The sequence below is a fragment of the Charadrius vociferus genome, unplaced genomic scaffold (genome assembly GCF_000708025.1).
Source record: "Charadrius vociferus isolate BGI_N301 unplaced genomic scaffold, ASM70802v2 scaffold14, whole genome shotgun sequence".
NCBI lineage: Eukaryota > Metazoa > Chordata > Aves > Charadriiformes > Charadriidae > Charadrius > Charadrius vociferus.
Genome location: NW_009648876.1, coordinates 9,187,228 through 9,202,974, shown reverse-complemented (window position 1 = coordinate 9,202,974; position 15,747 = coordinate 9,187,228). Strand labels below are relative to the sequence as shown.

Genomic DNA, 15,747 nt, shown 5'->3' with positions numbered 1-15,747 from the left:
GAAATCTATTAGCGCTCTCTCTCCGATTTCCATTCCTCTTGTCTCCCTCGCCCTCCTCCCTCCCCGGCTCCCCTCCCTTCCCACTGAGCAGAGGCATCAGCTTTAGATGAAAAATTGCTTGAGGTCTATTCAGAAGGAGGCAAAGGAAGAGTCAGCCCCAGGGGCAGCCCAGGCCTGATTGAAAAATAAGTTAATTTCAGTTTGAATCGATGGGCCTCAGGCACTGAAATATCACGGGAAATTAAAGCAGCTGGTCCCCAGGGAACCACGCCATTGACCTGCGCTAATTAATGCCATGGAGTTACCAGGGCCCTCTCCGAGAGGCAGCCTCTCCCTCCCTGTGGACACCCCAAACACCTCCTCATTTAACTAATTAGACTCACAGAAAATTGGGTGTTAATTTGTTTAGGATTTTTTTTTCTTTTCTATTTTTTTCCCTCCCTTTCCCGGAAAGTACACGGCAGAATGGAAATGAATGGCGGGGTCTCTCTGGCAGATGGATGCTCGGGGTCACTCCGCAATCTTCTCCGACTTGATTGCTTGATTAGGTCGTTAGCACATTAAAAAAAAAAATTGCTTGCCGTCTGGCGCTGGCCTGATGAGTGGGATGAGGCGGGAATCGCCTGGGTAATTTATCTTTTTATACTGCAAAGAATTTGATTTCAATCTGCAGATATATGGAGGTGCCTTTGACACCTGTTTAACATTACAGAGCTGACAGCTTAACCCTCTCTTGTCCCCACCTCCCGTAGCTGTGGGGGAGCTCAGACTGCAGTGGGGAGCACTGGGGGACTAGGGCAGACCCCCAGCTCTGCTGTGGGGACTACAAGACTGATGCTGTGGAGTGATGTCCTGCTCTCAGCTGGCAAAGCAAGCTCACCTCTTCTACCTGTGCAGAGGGGAACTGCCCAGCACCGAAGCATTACGGGGACAGAGCTGCAGGGTAGGCGGGTGGCTTGCTAGCGCTGGTGACAGCCAGGCTTGGCCGTTTCTTGAAGCCCAGCCAGCTTGGCCCCACAGGGAGCTCTGCAGGGTGGGTGGGGTGATGGTCCCAGCAGCTGTGATCCCAGCTTCTCCCAGCAGAAGACACTCTGTGCATGTCAGAGAGGATTTTACAGCCGGGCTGCTTCACCACACGTCACCTCCTCTGCATGATAAACACTCTGATTTACGCTTTCATACTGCCGATATGTAACCCCTGGACCATGGATGGTTGTGAATCCGCCGGGGCCTGAGCAAGGACCCTCAGGAGTGCACACCTTCCTCTCTCTGCGGGTTCTCCATGCCTATGTGACACATGGGTTTGCTCGGTGGTGCAGCCAGCAGAATGCTGGCAGAGTTACTCCGGGCCATGCACTCTTCCCACTCCCAGACCCTGGAGGGCAGAGCTGGAGGGGACTGGCTCATTCCCTCTCCAACCTCAGCACAAACCAGAGCGGGGCAGCAGGGCAGCCACCCCTGACACCTTCATGCTGCGAGGGGGCAGACCCACCAGGGCCAGGAGAGGGATCCTGCCTGTTGTGCCTTGGATAAACCAGTACAGTTATGTCCCTCCCACAGAGCTCCTCTCTCGCTCCCTTGGCTTCAGGGAGAAATTCCTGCACAATCCAAGGGTCAGTGCCTGTAAATCTGCCTTGATTTGGGGCTGCAGTGACACCCCTCCATGTACCCAGAGTGGCTTGCAGGGCTCGGCTCTGCACAGCTATTTTGTCACCAGTTGCCACACCTGGGCTCTCAGTGAGGAGCACGTTTTTCCATCGCATACCAAGTGGGCAACTTTTTAAACTTTCGTCAGTCCTCTTCTATCCAGGTGCCTCTTCACTGATGCTTTTACCACCTCTCCCTTTCCCCTCCCTCCTGCCTTGATGCCTCAAAGATATTTCCCCCTGCCTCATGCTCCCCTGCCCTTCTCCCTGGCCAGGTCTCAGCCTGCCCCAGCGCTGCCACTAAACTTGCTGTGATGGAGCATCCCCTCTCCCACTGCAGGGCCACGCAAATGCTGGAGCTAGCAGAAGCTTTGCCAGCTGGCAGCCCAATTTTGACTAGAGCCGGTGGAAAATTTTCAATCAAAAAATGCTGATTCAATCACACAGGAAAAACTGCATCCGGCTGGTGGAAGTATAATCAAAATTATCTATGGCTTTCTTCTGAATGCTGTATTTTAATCTCGGCCACCTAAGACATGCAAAATCTATGCTTTAAAGCCAAATGGGGAAAATCAAAATGCCATCAACATCTTAGTAAAATCATTCTGAGATTTCCCAAACGAATTTTTGTCATTTGATGGGAATTTCCTCTTGGTTTTGACTAGGAAAAAGGAAAGTTTGAAATCCCAGAATTTCTATCGGAACAGAAATCGGGACGATTGACCATCTTCCTTTAATGCCAGGAGCCATATCTTCGTCTCAGGCATGAAGTTGACTGGAACCAGTGGTGCTCAACACTGAATGTTGCTGCAATCAGACCCCAGCCCAGCACTTCTGCCACAAGCCTGTCCCTAGGAGCATGAAGGGAAAAGCTCCAGCACGGCACTGGCAGCCCCCACACCATTTCAGATTGGCAGAATTATTTCCCATGGCCTGTTCTCAGGATTTTGCCCTCATTCAGATGGTTCCATCAGTGGGACTTTCTTCTGGGAGAAGATCTCACTGCTTTCTTCAAATTTCTTGACATGTTATCAAAATTTTCCTGTGCCTTGATTTTGAGCTGAATTACGCACCAGTTTTAGTAATTCTGTGGTGTATTTGGCTGCATTGGTACATCAGCCACAACTTCCAAATATGCAGTTATTTATCATTTGCACCTCACTTTTCCTGGAGAGAGTTTCACCCTTGCACTTACATTTACTCTTGGTTTTGGTACTCTGTGTCTTCTTCAGCTGCTTGTTGTCTTTGCTTGGAGATTTCTACTCTACAACTTCCTCTGGCTCTGTAAAATTCAGTCTGCTTCAAGCAACATTTAGGTTTGTCCATGTTTCCTCTTGCCCGATCCCATCATGTGGATCAGCTCAGCTTTGTGAAATGCTTTATTGACATGGCTGTGTGCCACACACCTTCCTTCTCATTTGCTTTCACCTCTCTGACCTCAATGGGCACATCACATTGACACTTTCTCCACCCAAGAGCAGCCACAGCCTATGAAACAAGATAGCAGCGAACACCAGCACCTCCAGTGTCATCTCCTGGATCCTGGTTCCACATGCCTGTTCTTCTGAGGGCCTCTTTCCAAAACCAGCAGTATTGCAAAACCTTATAAATGGGGATGTTTCTAACCTTAATCATCATCTAATTCTCACCCTCAGTGCCCACTGCCCAAAGCAGTAAAACTTGAGGCCCTCTGTGGTCGACCGCAGGGTTGCAGTGTTTTGGAGTCAAGACTGGCAAGGTTATTCTTGCCAGTTTCCTCCTCTGAATCACAAATGATGACCGATGCTTCTTCAGATTATTGATGATGCAGAAGAGCAAATTGTAGTAGGAGGAATCTCTCATTTTGCAAAGGGACGTGAGACTCAATGTGTCCTTGTTATCCGCATTCATCATATTAGTTAGTTTGTTTACCTAATCAGCTCCTGAAACATTGTCTGCTAAAGAGAGAAATCTCTCTGAGGCTGGCCATGAGCCAGGAATCGGAATTAGCAAAGGGATATTTTATGGCATCTAGGGTGTTACTGTGTATTTTTTCTGTATTGTTTCAACCTAAAATCTTCACTGGTGACACTCATTTTCTTGGCTGCTACTTTCCAAGCTGGGGCACACAGACAGGAGAATTGATAGTGGCCTTTTTTGTCTTTCTAATTAAAAAATGTTATTTTTCCTGCTCAAGCATTCCTCATCTCTTAAAGGAAAATTCCAGGCTAGGTAATGGGGAATTTTTGCTTCACCAGATCACACATACTGTCCTTTGATGTAGCATTTCAACAGGGGTCTTCCAAGTAACAAGCTTTATGGAGCACATGATGATCCCAGCCCAAAGCAGTGCATGCTGAAGTGTCCACTAGATGGCCACAAGCAAATGCACGTCCACACGTGCACAGACACACAGACACACCAGCACTCTCCCCACCAGCACACACCTTTGCTGAGCTGCGGGGAGCAGCCACACAGGGCTGTTGGCAAACCAGCAACTACGGCAAGGGACAAAACCCCATGTCCCCCCAACAGCAATGCTGAGACCATCTCCCCCACCCAGGGACTAACAGGCGTATCTTCTTTGCTCCCTGACAATTCCCCTGGCGCAAACCTTCAGCTTCGGGGAGCTGAACTGTCACTCTGTACGATCCCTGCAAGGAAGCCATTTCTGAAAATGAGTTCTTCAAGAGAGGACACAGCAGAGAAACCCTAACCTGCCCAGCCAGGCAGCCTGGGAGCTTCCTGGACTTGTCCTGTGACATAGCCTTGGGTTGTAAGCCTCTGTCATGGACCCACCTGATGTTATGGTGCTGATGGCTTTCTAACCCAACACATTCTTGTCCAACCAGCACCATGCTCTTCTCCCAGGGATCCAGCCATTTTGGGCTGAACCATGCAGAAGCTGAACTTCTCACATTCATCCACCAGATCTCGTCCCTCTGTGGCATTTACTGCCATGGGAAATATCCAGACATCTACACCAACATACTGTAGTTGCTTATGTCCCTTTCCCCACCACACTGCTCTGGTCTGATCCTGTCACTTCACTGTATGGCATAGCAAAGCATCAGCACAGAGAAGCTCTGTTTCTCAGTGCAACCTCTTCACACCTCTACCTGCATACTGGTCACCCCTCTCCCGGACTAGAAAAGCCCTCTGTCCCCCTCACAGCAGAATGTTGCTCCTAAAATCATGCCCAGCAGCATACCTGTCACTTCCCCACGTGACACCCTTTGGTGGGTCCAGCTGCAGACCAGAGAACACCTCCAGCTCACCTCCATGCCCAGGGCCCTGCTGCCACCTGAGCACTGAGTTCCTCTTGACAGCTACACATCTCCCTTTCTACCTTCTTCCTTTCCAACCCAAGACTCTACAATGAGAGCAGTGAAAATGAAAACCTCCTCTGAGAAAACAGCAGTGTCCTCACTCTCGTATCAGAGAGGGCCAGTTGCCCCAGCTGGGTTCGATCTGAGAATGTGAGCACTGCAAAGAGCAGCCTCATATCTTCCTTGGAGCATGTCCCCATGTGCACCCATGGGCCCTGGGGCTTTATAATGAATTGCCACAAGAGTGTAAGGTCTGACTGGGTCCTGAGGCTTCCTCAAATCCTTCCCCTGTAGTGGTCACCCCAGGAAAACTTCCTGTCCTCAGGCTCCTGGTAGAGACTGCACCGCTTGTGTAAGCCTGGAAACGGTTTATTGCTCTTTTCAAATGTAATGTCAAAATTATTGGCACTGTTTATGGTAACATCACTTTCTATGGCTGGTGTAAAGTGGGTATGAAGTTAAATGAGAGCAGTAAAGGTTGCACATGGGTTGCATGGCTGATCACAGGACTCGTCATCCCTCCTTTTACTAAACATCAGGAAAGAGCTTTCTGAGCTCACATTAGAAAGAGCAATTCCCATACACTGCTAGCATGGCAAGAGCCCTTCCTAGTAATAGCTGGAGTTGTGTCCAGCCCACTTGGCTAAAAGGTCCAACCAGACGTACTGAGATGAGCTGTGAGATAGTACTCAAACCCTCTCGAGCAAAGACATGGTGGTTCATCCAAGCTTGGGTCTCCTCTAAGCTAAACTCGCACAGAGCACACATCAAATATAGGCTCAATATGGCACCCAGTAAAAATGTATTTGCTATTACCATGCCATTGGTCCTGCTGGCCAGGCCTGCCTCTGAATCCTGCTTTTAAAAGCACTACATGGGCCAAGTATAGCTACTTGTTGCAATTTATCTGACTTACGCAGCCAAAGCTGTAAAATCTCTCTTGAGCAGGGAACAATGTCTTAAACTGTGTCCCTTTGGAAAATCACAGAATGGTCAGGGTTGGAAGGGACCTCTGGGGATCATCTAGTCCAACCCCCCTGCCAGAGCAGGGTCACCTACAGCATGTTGCACAGGACGGCATCCAGGCGGGTTTTGAATGTCTCCAGAGTGGGAGACTCCACCATCTGGGGTTTTCACCTGTCCTTGCCACCTCATGTGCCACAGCAACATGTTTTGTCACTACTTGTAACCCTCAAAAAGTGGAGAAGTTCATGAGGTGCAGGGCTTGCATCTTCCCCAAAGAACAAGTGTGCACACAATGTGCGTGGTAGGTATAGTGAGATCAGTGGTTCAGCAAACACTCAATCTTGTGCAACACATCTGCACAGCAAATGCATCCCTGAGACATTGACTTCATCATGGCCAGACCATGATGCCAGCTGACCAGCAGCTTAGCTGGAGCTACAGCTCCGTATAGGTTGCCAGATGCTGCTGTATGGCAGATAAACACCCAAATTCCTCTTTTCCTAACATACTGATTGAAAAACAGGGAAAACATCAGGGTCATGGGTGCATGATAGTCACAGGAAAGCTGGCAAGAGTGTGCCTATCATCCTAGTCCACACAAACCCAGGGAGACATTTGTCATTGTCACAAAGGGTGATGCTGCACATCCATCCTTTGGGTGCTCACAATGCCTGGCTCCGTTAACCAAGCTGCTATCCTGCCTGTATAATTCCATTTTGCCTCCTTTTCCCCCACTAACACCACTCTGCAGGTCCTCTGGCACAGAGCAAACCTTAGCATAGGTCTTCATAAACGTCCATATGCAATGCACTCTGTGAACGGGTGGGGACATACCATATTATCACCTTCACGTTAGAGCAAGGCGAGTCAGGGCAGTTGGAGGAGAAATGTCACACCCCCTTCACGATGCCTTTCAGTGGGCACCAAAATCAGATCTTGGGACACCAGCCTTCCTCAGAGGCTGCGGAGGGCTGCCCAGGCCCCGGGGCTGCCCCTTGCATGCCAGAAGCAGCTGCATGTCACCCTTTCCTTTATCAGTACACACAGAGCCAATGGCAAATGTGAGCTCTGGCCTTCTCCAGAAGAGAACGTAGGAGCCAGAGCTTGTGCAGCAGCAGGCGATGGTATCTGCAGCATGACCTGGTGCCTACTGTTTCCCAAGATAAGGCTCAAGCTCATCCCTGCATGCATGGGGACAGCCCGCAAAGTCACCCCTGAGGGCTACTGCACAGGAACTCATCAGCTGGAAGATATCTACAGAAAGGTGTTATGTACTGTAAAACTTTTTAACATGTTGTAATAAGTTTCTGTGCAGCAGCCTGGACTGAGCACCAAAAGGAGAAAGTTGCAGTCCTTTACAATCTTCCCTTAGGAAGATACTTAGTAAGGATGATGCTTGCAATTCCTTGCCTCATGCAACAAGAGATACCTAGTCACCCAATCTCAGCAAGTCCTTCACTAGCCTCTCTTGGATCTGGGAAGGCGGAGGACCACCAAAGCCAAAGAGCAGGGCAGAACAGTGGTCTGTCCCCTGACCACCAGCCAAGAGGTCAGGGCTGGCAGTTATGTTGGCTGCACCGGGGTGGCCCTTCAGCGCTCTACTCCTACCACGTGCCCGCTCCTGGCTTTACATGTTCCTCAGTTCTGTGTACCCTTAACCTTCTTTGGGTAATTCACGACTCCAGTTTTCACATGACGCCTTACAGCTGCAGAAGACTTAGGCTCCAGGCACTAGCTGCTGCTGTGCCACCGACGCCTGCAGCCAACATTGTCAGCTCAGGCTAGTGCACAGCACAGCTAATGGTGTGGCCTGCAGAGCTGGCGACACACAACCCGCTCATGCATGCTGCTGGCACCAGGGCAGCACATCCAAGCTCACCAGGACATTCCCGGGTATTCCCCATGCTTAGCCCACCCAAACTAAGATCTCCCAGGCAGGGACCCTCCCTCAGTTGTCATGTAGCCACTGAAGCTTTGATCTCAGTCATGGTCATCATATAAGCTCAACAAGTGGATCCAATCAACTAACAAATGGTGGGGTGCTGTAGTGACAGTCATGGGGGACTCTGAGTTGGAAGGATGGAAACTAAAGATATGAAGGGACTTAGAGATATCAGAAACACCTGATGGACATAAAACAAGTTATCTTGGAATGGACATCATTGGCACATCTGGCTAAGAGCAGTAACCGGCACAGACACTCGTACATTTCCATGGATGGGTTGGCTAGCCCCTTCCAGGGGGTTGTTTCCCAACAGCACTCACAGTTCAGCCTCCCTCTGTGTGAGCCAAGCAGTGCCTTTAGAGAGGAAAGGGTAGCATGGATGAGAAGGTATTTCCCCCAGTGCCAGACCCTGCAGACCCTGCAGCTGCAGGTGAGCCAGAGCTTCCCAGAGGCATAGGTGGGCAGCCTGGCTACACTGGCCTGGCTGAACCACCCGGGTACGGTCTGACCCAACCTGGCAGAGTGCTGCTGCTTATCCACATTGTAGCAGGTCAGCTCCAACAGCCAGGCAGGAGTCAGCCAGTAGGTTACTTCTAGACCATGGAGGGGACATAATACCATGTTTATGAATGTGCACTGTGCATACCATGGGCCTTTACATGAGTCACAGGAAGGTGACCAGGTATAAGCAATGTTTCACTTGCATTCCCTTGCTATGAATTCGGAGGGAAAGCTGCAGCTGAAAGCTTTAATAAATACCAGCCAAAGTTTCAGCTCTGCCTTTGAACAGAAGCCTGCTGAAACGGAAAGTAAGGAGCAAACTGTGCTTCTCACACCAGGCAGGTCCTAAATTGGACATCTCTTGCTGCTCCCAGGGCAATGCCCCTCAGAGTAGACAGAAGAACACCTGATGCTTTCTCACATCCTCTGATGAAGGTGGTCTCTGGAAGCCACCTTTGCTGTAGGATATTGTAGTAACAGTTTGTTCTCCAACTCAGTTCCTCTTTTCTGCTCCACAGAAGGACCTGCCAGCCTCATGTGCTGGAGATCAGGGTCATCTGCATGTCTGCTGAGGACTAGACTTCTCAACACTGCACAGGCCTGTGTGAAACCTGGCTCACAGAACACACACAAAGAAGGGCAATGAAAAGGCAGAGGAGGTTCATGCTGCCAGAGAAGAATCAGAACTTGTTGAGATCTATCAGGGTGAAAGATAAACACTATAGAGAAAAATAGATCCATTAAGAAATAAAGGGGAGAGTAAATTAACTGTGTCTCTAAAGTGCCTGTGTTATTGAACTGTTAAAAAAATCTCTATTCAAAGTCAGGAAAGGAGGAAAACTTTATAACAAAGGGTCATTAAAGGAAAACCTGAACACACAACCATCAGCTGGTCCCTCTGCCAGGCATCCTAAGGCTGGAGGGGAATTAACTATTGAACTTGGTGTGCTGCCCAATTATTTTTTTAAAAATTAGTTGTGAAAAACTGCAGCAACATCAGAAGAGAGAAAAGGAAGTTCATCATTAAAAGAAGGAGCGAATGCAAGTGTTCCCAGCACAGGCATTTAGGGCAGCATTTCCAGAAGAGCTTAAGTGACAGAGGAACCGCAGTGCCTAGGCTAACTCTGAGAAGTGTTACCCTTAACCTACTGTTGTTAACAAAATTGGGGGATAAGTGTGGGGAAGAGTTGTCACAGCCTGGCATTAAGCCTGCAAAGCCATTCCTCCATTCTTCTGGCCATGATGGGGAAAGTCTTTGCCAAGGCACTCCACAGCAATGGGCATATTTTGTTGCCTGTCTTTCCTCTCCCAGGGAGCTCAGGTGCCTCAACACTTGAAGGTCTCTGACCCTCGGTGATGATGTTTCCAAACCATGGAGAGAACAAGGAAGGAGCTGCCACTGCAAAGCCTCATTTCCCTCCTGACATTGTAGAGGAGCACACCAAAATCACACTGTCCCTTATGCTGTGACAGCCATAAACATCTTGCAAGGACCAGAGCAGAATGCAAGGATGGGCGAGTTTGGGTTTATTTGTTTTTCTGTCCCATTTAGAAACTGGGTCAGGGGCTGAAGCCCCTGAGGGGACAAAGAGGGGACATAGAGGGACAAAGCAGTGACCTGTGTATACAAAATACTCATAATTCTGTATCTCCACCTCTGCACTAAAAAATACCTTTTAAACTGCACCTACCGCCCCAGCTGTAGCCGGGTAAATCCCACAAGCTGGGCAGGGAACCTGCGTGCTCTAGCAACAAGCAGCAGAGTCCCCACTTCACAGTGAGCTGGAAAGATGTGCCCAGCCCTCTGCTTTCCTCCCTGTCTCCTGCCACATTTTCTTCCTCTGTCCAAAGGCACGCGGCGTAAGACTTTTCAGACAGTGAGCCCTTTGGGAAGGCTTGCCTGGGCCCTTGCTCTCGCCCATCACCCAGCCCCTCTGTTTGCAGCTCGGGTAATTAACTTGTAAACGAAGTTCTAGCACATGGACTGAAAACGGGCCGTAGATAAAGGGTAATGAAAACACTCCATTACAGAAAGGGCCAAATTAAACAACTCTTAATTGAAAAATGGAAATGAATATGAATTTAGATCAACTAAACAAGCATGTTATTGAAGAGGCAGCAAAGTGGATGAACTCCTCACATACCAATTAAAGACAGGGAGGCAGAGATGCACCATACGCCACGAGAAACACTCATAATAATATTCTCACCAAGCCAGTAAGTTTGATTAGTTTTATTACTCTCACTTGTACACTTCCTACGTTTCTAAAAGCATAGGGGAAGTTAATGACACTTTTCTGGTATCACGCTGCCGTGGCTTGCCCCAGTGCTCAGGAATTATTGGCAAAGGTAGCCAGCACTAGCTGCTCATCTCTACATTATTAACTTCTTGCAGGGTTCTTAAAAAAAATTAAGATATTGAAAAGGTTGGCTCACACAGCAGCAACACTTTCAGCTTCTCCATCACCTCGGTAATCTACCTCCAACCACCTAAATCGCTCTGGTAATTTCCCTCCAGCAACATGATCTCCATGAACATGCTCTATAGAGATATAGGTGGGAACCCGCAGGCACGATGCCTCGTGCTGGCCTTTCTGTCTTCAAAGTGTGCGAGTCACACAAAGTTTTAGCAACAATAGACAGGTCCTCACTTATTGAGAGTAATAGCGACAAGCATAAGCTTAGAAAAAACACCACCACCACTACTTTGCAGCACTAAGAAGTCCCTTGGTGGCCATTCTAGGCACAGACTCAGGAAAGGTCAGCAACTGCATGGAGCAATCGTCCCTGTTCCACACTTACACCATGGGATTAGGACAATTCAACTCTGCAGTGAGCAGGAAAACCTGGCAGGAAGGGCAGAAGCCAGGGCTGCTAAAGCTGAATAAAGCCAATTTTTCCTTCACACTTTCTATCATGTTTCTTGAGAGGACTCCATGGGTTCGCTCCTGAGCTCCTGCTCAGCACAATACACTTTCCTCAGGCCTCTCCAAATTACATTCACCTCTAAGTACAGAACATTTTTGCAAAACTGAAGCAAGATAAGTCTCTTGTTCTGGCAAAATACTGTTGGTAAGCGTACCCCTCCAAATGACCACCCCTCCTGATTCCTCCATCCCCAGCCAACTCCTAAAGGGCTACACAGTGATACTGAATGTGTTAATCTGATAGCAGCTAAAACAATACATTTTCAATTAGAGTTTTAGTTGACTTTGATTTTAACCAAAATTGACCTCTTAGCTGCCTGACAAAGCTTGCTGGGTACACAGACAATCCCCACTCCTCACACATGGCACCAGTGTCTCCTTGGGGTTCCTTATGCTAAGGTGAGAAATTTTATTTATCCCCAAATTCTTCATCCACATAATTATCATCCAATCATTTAACAACAAGAATTGACATTTTTTACCACTTTTATTCTTTTTTAATTTATTAGGTCCCTTAAAGGTGAATCTAGCATCCCCACAATGGCAGTCAGGATGTTATTTTTTGGAAATACTGAACTGATTAATCAATTTGTTTGATCGGTAGGAGACATACTGTAATGACAAACATACACAGTCATTTCAATAATCCCGCATCAAACGGTTACTGAACTTTAATATTGTAGATACTGGTGTTTAAAGTTTGGAACTGTAACATATTAATAAATTCAATAGGGATAACTTATCAAAAATCTACACATTCCAGAGTATCTGTTATGAGAAACACACTGATTTAAGTCAGGTGTCAGAATACTTGTCAGCTTTGAGGCCATTTTGAATACTTCAAGTTGTCTATTAAGGATATACCTCTTACTTAAGGAATCTACTTACCTCACCTGGATTTTACAGAACACTCTGGGTTTATTCTACTAGCGGCACTTCAACTCTTCTGAATACATTGATTAACCTAGTCTTTTTCAAGTATCTTGCAAAATGGCCACCGTGAAATCTGGTCTGACTTGTCCAAAGTGTCTCACTAGGAAAATTAAATTCTTTTCCCACGTTGCCCAACAGGGATGATGCTCGTATTCCCTCCAGGAGCAGCCAGCTCAATACGGGAGGAAGATGCATGCAATGTGAAAGAGTGCTGCCTTGAAAAAAAATGCACGTTCATCTTCTCTTTAAATGGAGGATTTGAATATTTTTTCCCTGAATTCAATGTCCTCTCAAACCAATAACTTTCTTGGCCTCTGATGGCTATTTGTAGTGTTCTGCTGAAGGTTTTACATGCAAGCAGTTCCTATATATCATTCTCTCAATTGCACTCTTTGAATTTCACTTTCATATTGAATTTCATAGGTGATTTACTTTCGCTTTGACTACTACCTCCTGAGAAATAATTCCATGAATGAAAATAAGGGGTAGATATCACTTTTAGGTGTGGATCCAGTGGGAACCCTCATGAAATGCTGTGAAAGTCTACAGCATGTGATACAACAATCCTAGAAAACACTTTCATTAATGACCTACAAGACTGAGAGAACAATGTTGAAAGATGAGAGGAACTGCAAGCTACAATGAAAATGCAAAAATATAGAGTTCCCTTGAGCAGTTAGAAACACATGCAAGGAAAAAAATATGATGACATGAAATTATAAATATTATGAAGAAGGGAACAAAGATTCATTGTCAGTTGTCTCTTCCAAGGGGCATTAAATGATGCTAATAGATTCAAAGCAAGATTTACTTCATTCATGCAGTTCTGCTGCAGAACTTCTTGCTGTGGGATATTAAGACATTTACATGTGTTCAAAATCCCAGGAGGCTGTAAAAGTACTCAGTATCACTAGATAGCTGTCCTACTCTCATACTCTTCTCTAACATCCACTTCTTGCCAGCGTCAGAGCTGGTAGGGCTGTTATTATGCTTGTTAGCCAAAGTTAATAAAATGCCATATGAAATCCGGAACACTGAAGGGAAAAACCTGAGGATAAAAAGAAGATCTGTCTACAAAAAGCTTGAAGTGACTGAATTAGATAAATAGAAAGAAAGAAATATGGACACAAGTAGACCAGTGCCGATCCAAGGCTGTTTCTGCAAGGACACAGAAGTCCAGCTGAACTGGTGTGAACACACCCGGTGTGAAGCTGTAGGTATGTGGTCCCTTACCTCCAGGAAGACTGACAGGCAGGATGGGCTTCACAGAAGAACAACCACATGATTAAGAGACTAGTGTGTGATTTATGAAGAATTATTTAAGAAAATATCTTTACAGCTTGCTTAAGCAATGATGCAAATCAAAAGTGACAGCCAGGAGAAGAAATAGCTTAGATTTATTTAAAGAGTGTGAACATCATAACAAGGGGGAAAGAATTAGGCTCCTACAAAAGGGGCTAAAGTTGAAAAGGAACATGAAGTCAAATATCAAGAAGCATGACCAAGGCTGGGAATCATCTTGTCATGGCTTGTGACACACAAAAAAGTATGGATAAGGAAACTTCATAAGATATATGATAAAGGACATTTGGGTGCTGACCCATTGGAAAGATCAGTGGTACCTTGAACTCCTGTGTGACCCCGATGCTCAGTCTGGCAGAGTGCTCGTGCTCACACACAACAAATGCCACAGAAATTCTGCTGTTTCTTATTATTTCCCCTTTCATAATGAACAAAAGTGTTACTCTCAAGCACTTTCTCCTGGCGTACATGTGCCATTAGCAACACCTGATGTTCAGAGCAGCCACACCATGTGGTGCTCCTGCTGTCCAAGTCTAACTTGATCTCAAGGGCAGAGGGGTCACAGTAAGGAGCTGTGAGGTTTAAAAACCCTGCAGTACGGGAAGAGTAGGCAGTTGTTCGTTAGCCAGCTGCGGAATGACACACTGGCAGCAAGTCAGCGACAGCTAAGATACCTTAGCCACTATTTCATTTCCAAATCAGACAAATCACCAAGTCTCAGCACTAGAAGGGTGTTCCAGATGCTGAAGCAGGACATGCAGTATCCAGCTCTGCACTGTCTGCCACAACATCTCCCTCCACCTCACCCATAGTGCAGGCCCTCAGCCAGAGAAATGGTGCCTCTGCAGTTCAGCACATCCTGTGCCACCAGATTAACCTCTTCCTTGAAAAGGCCCTTTATGGGAAATCAAAGGATCTTCTTTCCAGCCCCACATCAGATGGTGGGCAACACTAAACTCCCAATAGGTCTCTCCCCTCTTGATGTCCTACAGGCTGACAAGTGGAGGAGTGACCCTCCATCCAGCTCACTCTCTCTAGAGGCAAAGCATCAGGGCTTGATGCTCAGAGCAAAATCCTAACACGTCAGGTAGGATTTCAGATGATGGGCCATTATTTCTGAAGATCAATGGAAACCCTATCAGCATGCAGGTTATCTACAAGCAGGAGTCCTGCCAGCACAACAGGGTAAGAAGCACAACTTGTTTTTATAAAAATGTCACTCTTGATTGAGCACAAGAATGAGAGCCGTGAGGGGACTCACAACTGAGGGAAAATGGGCTGCACCTTTCTGGGGGAGGATCTCCCTGTCCCTGCACAGGGTCTTGCCTCAGCAGCTTCCAGCATCAGCATTACCTTGCCAAGTGCCCTCAGAGCTACCTTCCAAACCCACAAGGGAGCAGCCTTCTGGGCCATCCCTTTAGCAAAGAAAGACCACAGGCTGAAGGAACAGATTAGGGGCATGCATGAAGGACTGAGCAGAAGGAGGGACCAGGGAAACCAGGACCCTCCCAGCATCATGTGGCACTCAGGCCAATGCCTCTTGTAGAAACTGCTATGCACCAGCCACAGCCACTGTGTGGAGGACTAGGCCAGTTTAACCCCCAGCCAGCCAAGAAACATCACCTGCACCAGCAAAAATGGGTTCCAGGCTTGGCCATTACAGCCCTGTGCATTGTGGAGCAACCTGGTGGGAGCAGGGCATGGGGAGGAGGGAAGCAGCGGAACTGCTGAAGTCCACCCTTGTGAAATTCATGTTTGGTCTGTCCAAGCACACTGTGCCTCCCATGCTGTACACAGCAGCTGTAAGTCTTCTCTGGCTTTCTGGGCTGTAATGATTGCTTGCACACCGGCTGCCGTGTGCGCCAAAGGCTGGTGCAGGCACAGCCCTGCAGCTCAGGCTGCCCCTTGCTGCTGGAGGATTCACCACACAGTGGCGATACTCCGCACCGCCTCGTTCTACCTCCTCACAGTGGCACAACAGGACTGGTATGCAATTCAACCCCAAATATTAAAAATCATTAAAAAAAAATAATCTCGAGAAACTTTCAGGGAAGCTTCACTTGAGGAGGCAAATGCAGTGAAAATGCCGAGGCGGTGCAAAAACCTCACTGGTACTCACCCATCATCCTCACACTGTGGTCCTACCCACAGTGGTACCAGTTGCCTGCAACATCTCTGCACATCCTCCTGTGCCCAAAGGAGCAGAGACGAGCTCTTTC

General features: G+C 47.5%; 1 protein-coding gene across 1 annotated transcript in view; it reads right to left on the bottom strand.

Annotated features, from left to right (window-relative positions):
* VSX2 (visual system homeobox 2) overlaps positions 1–15,747 on the bottom strand; it is a 66,044-nt gene that overhangs the window by 2,207 nt on the left and 48,090 nt on the right. The window lies entirely within an intron of this gene.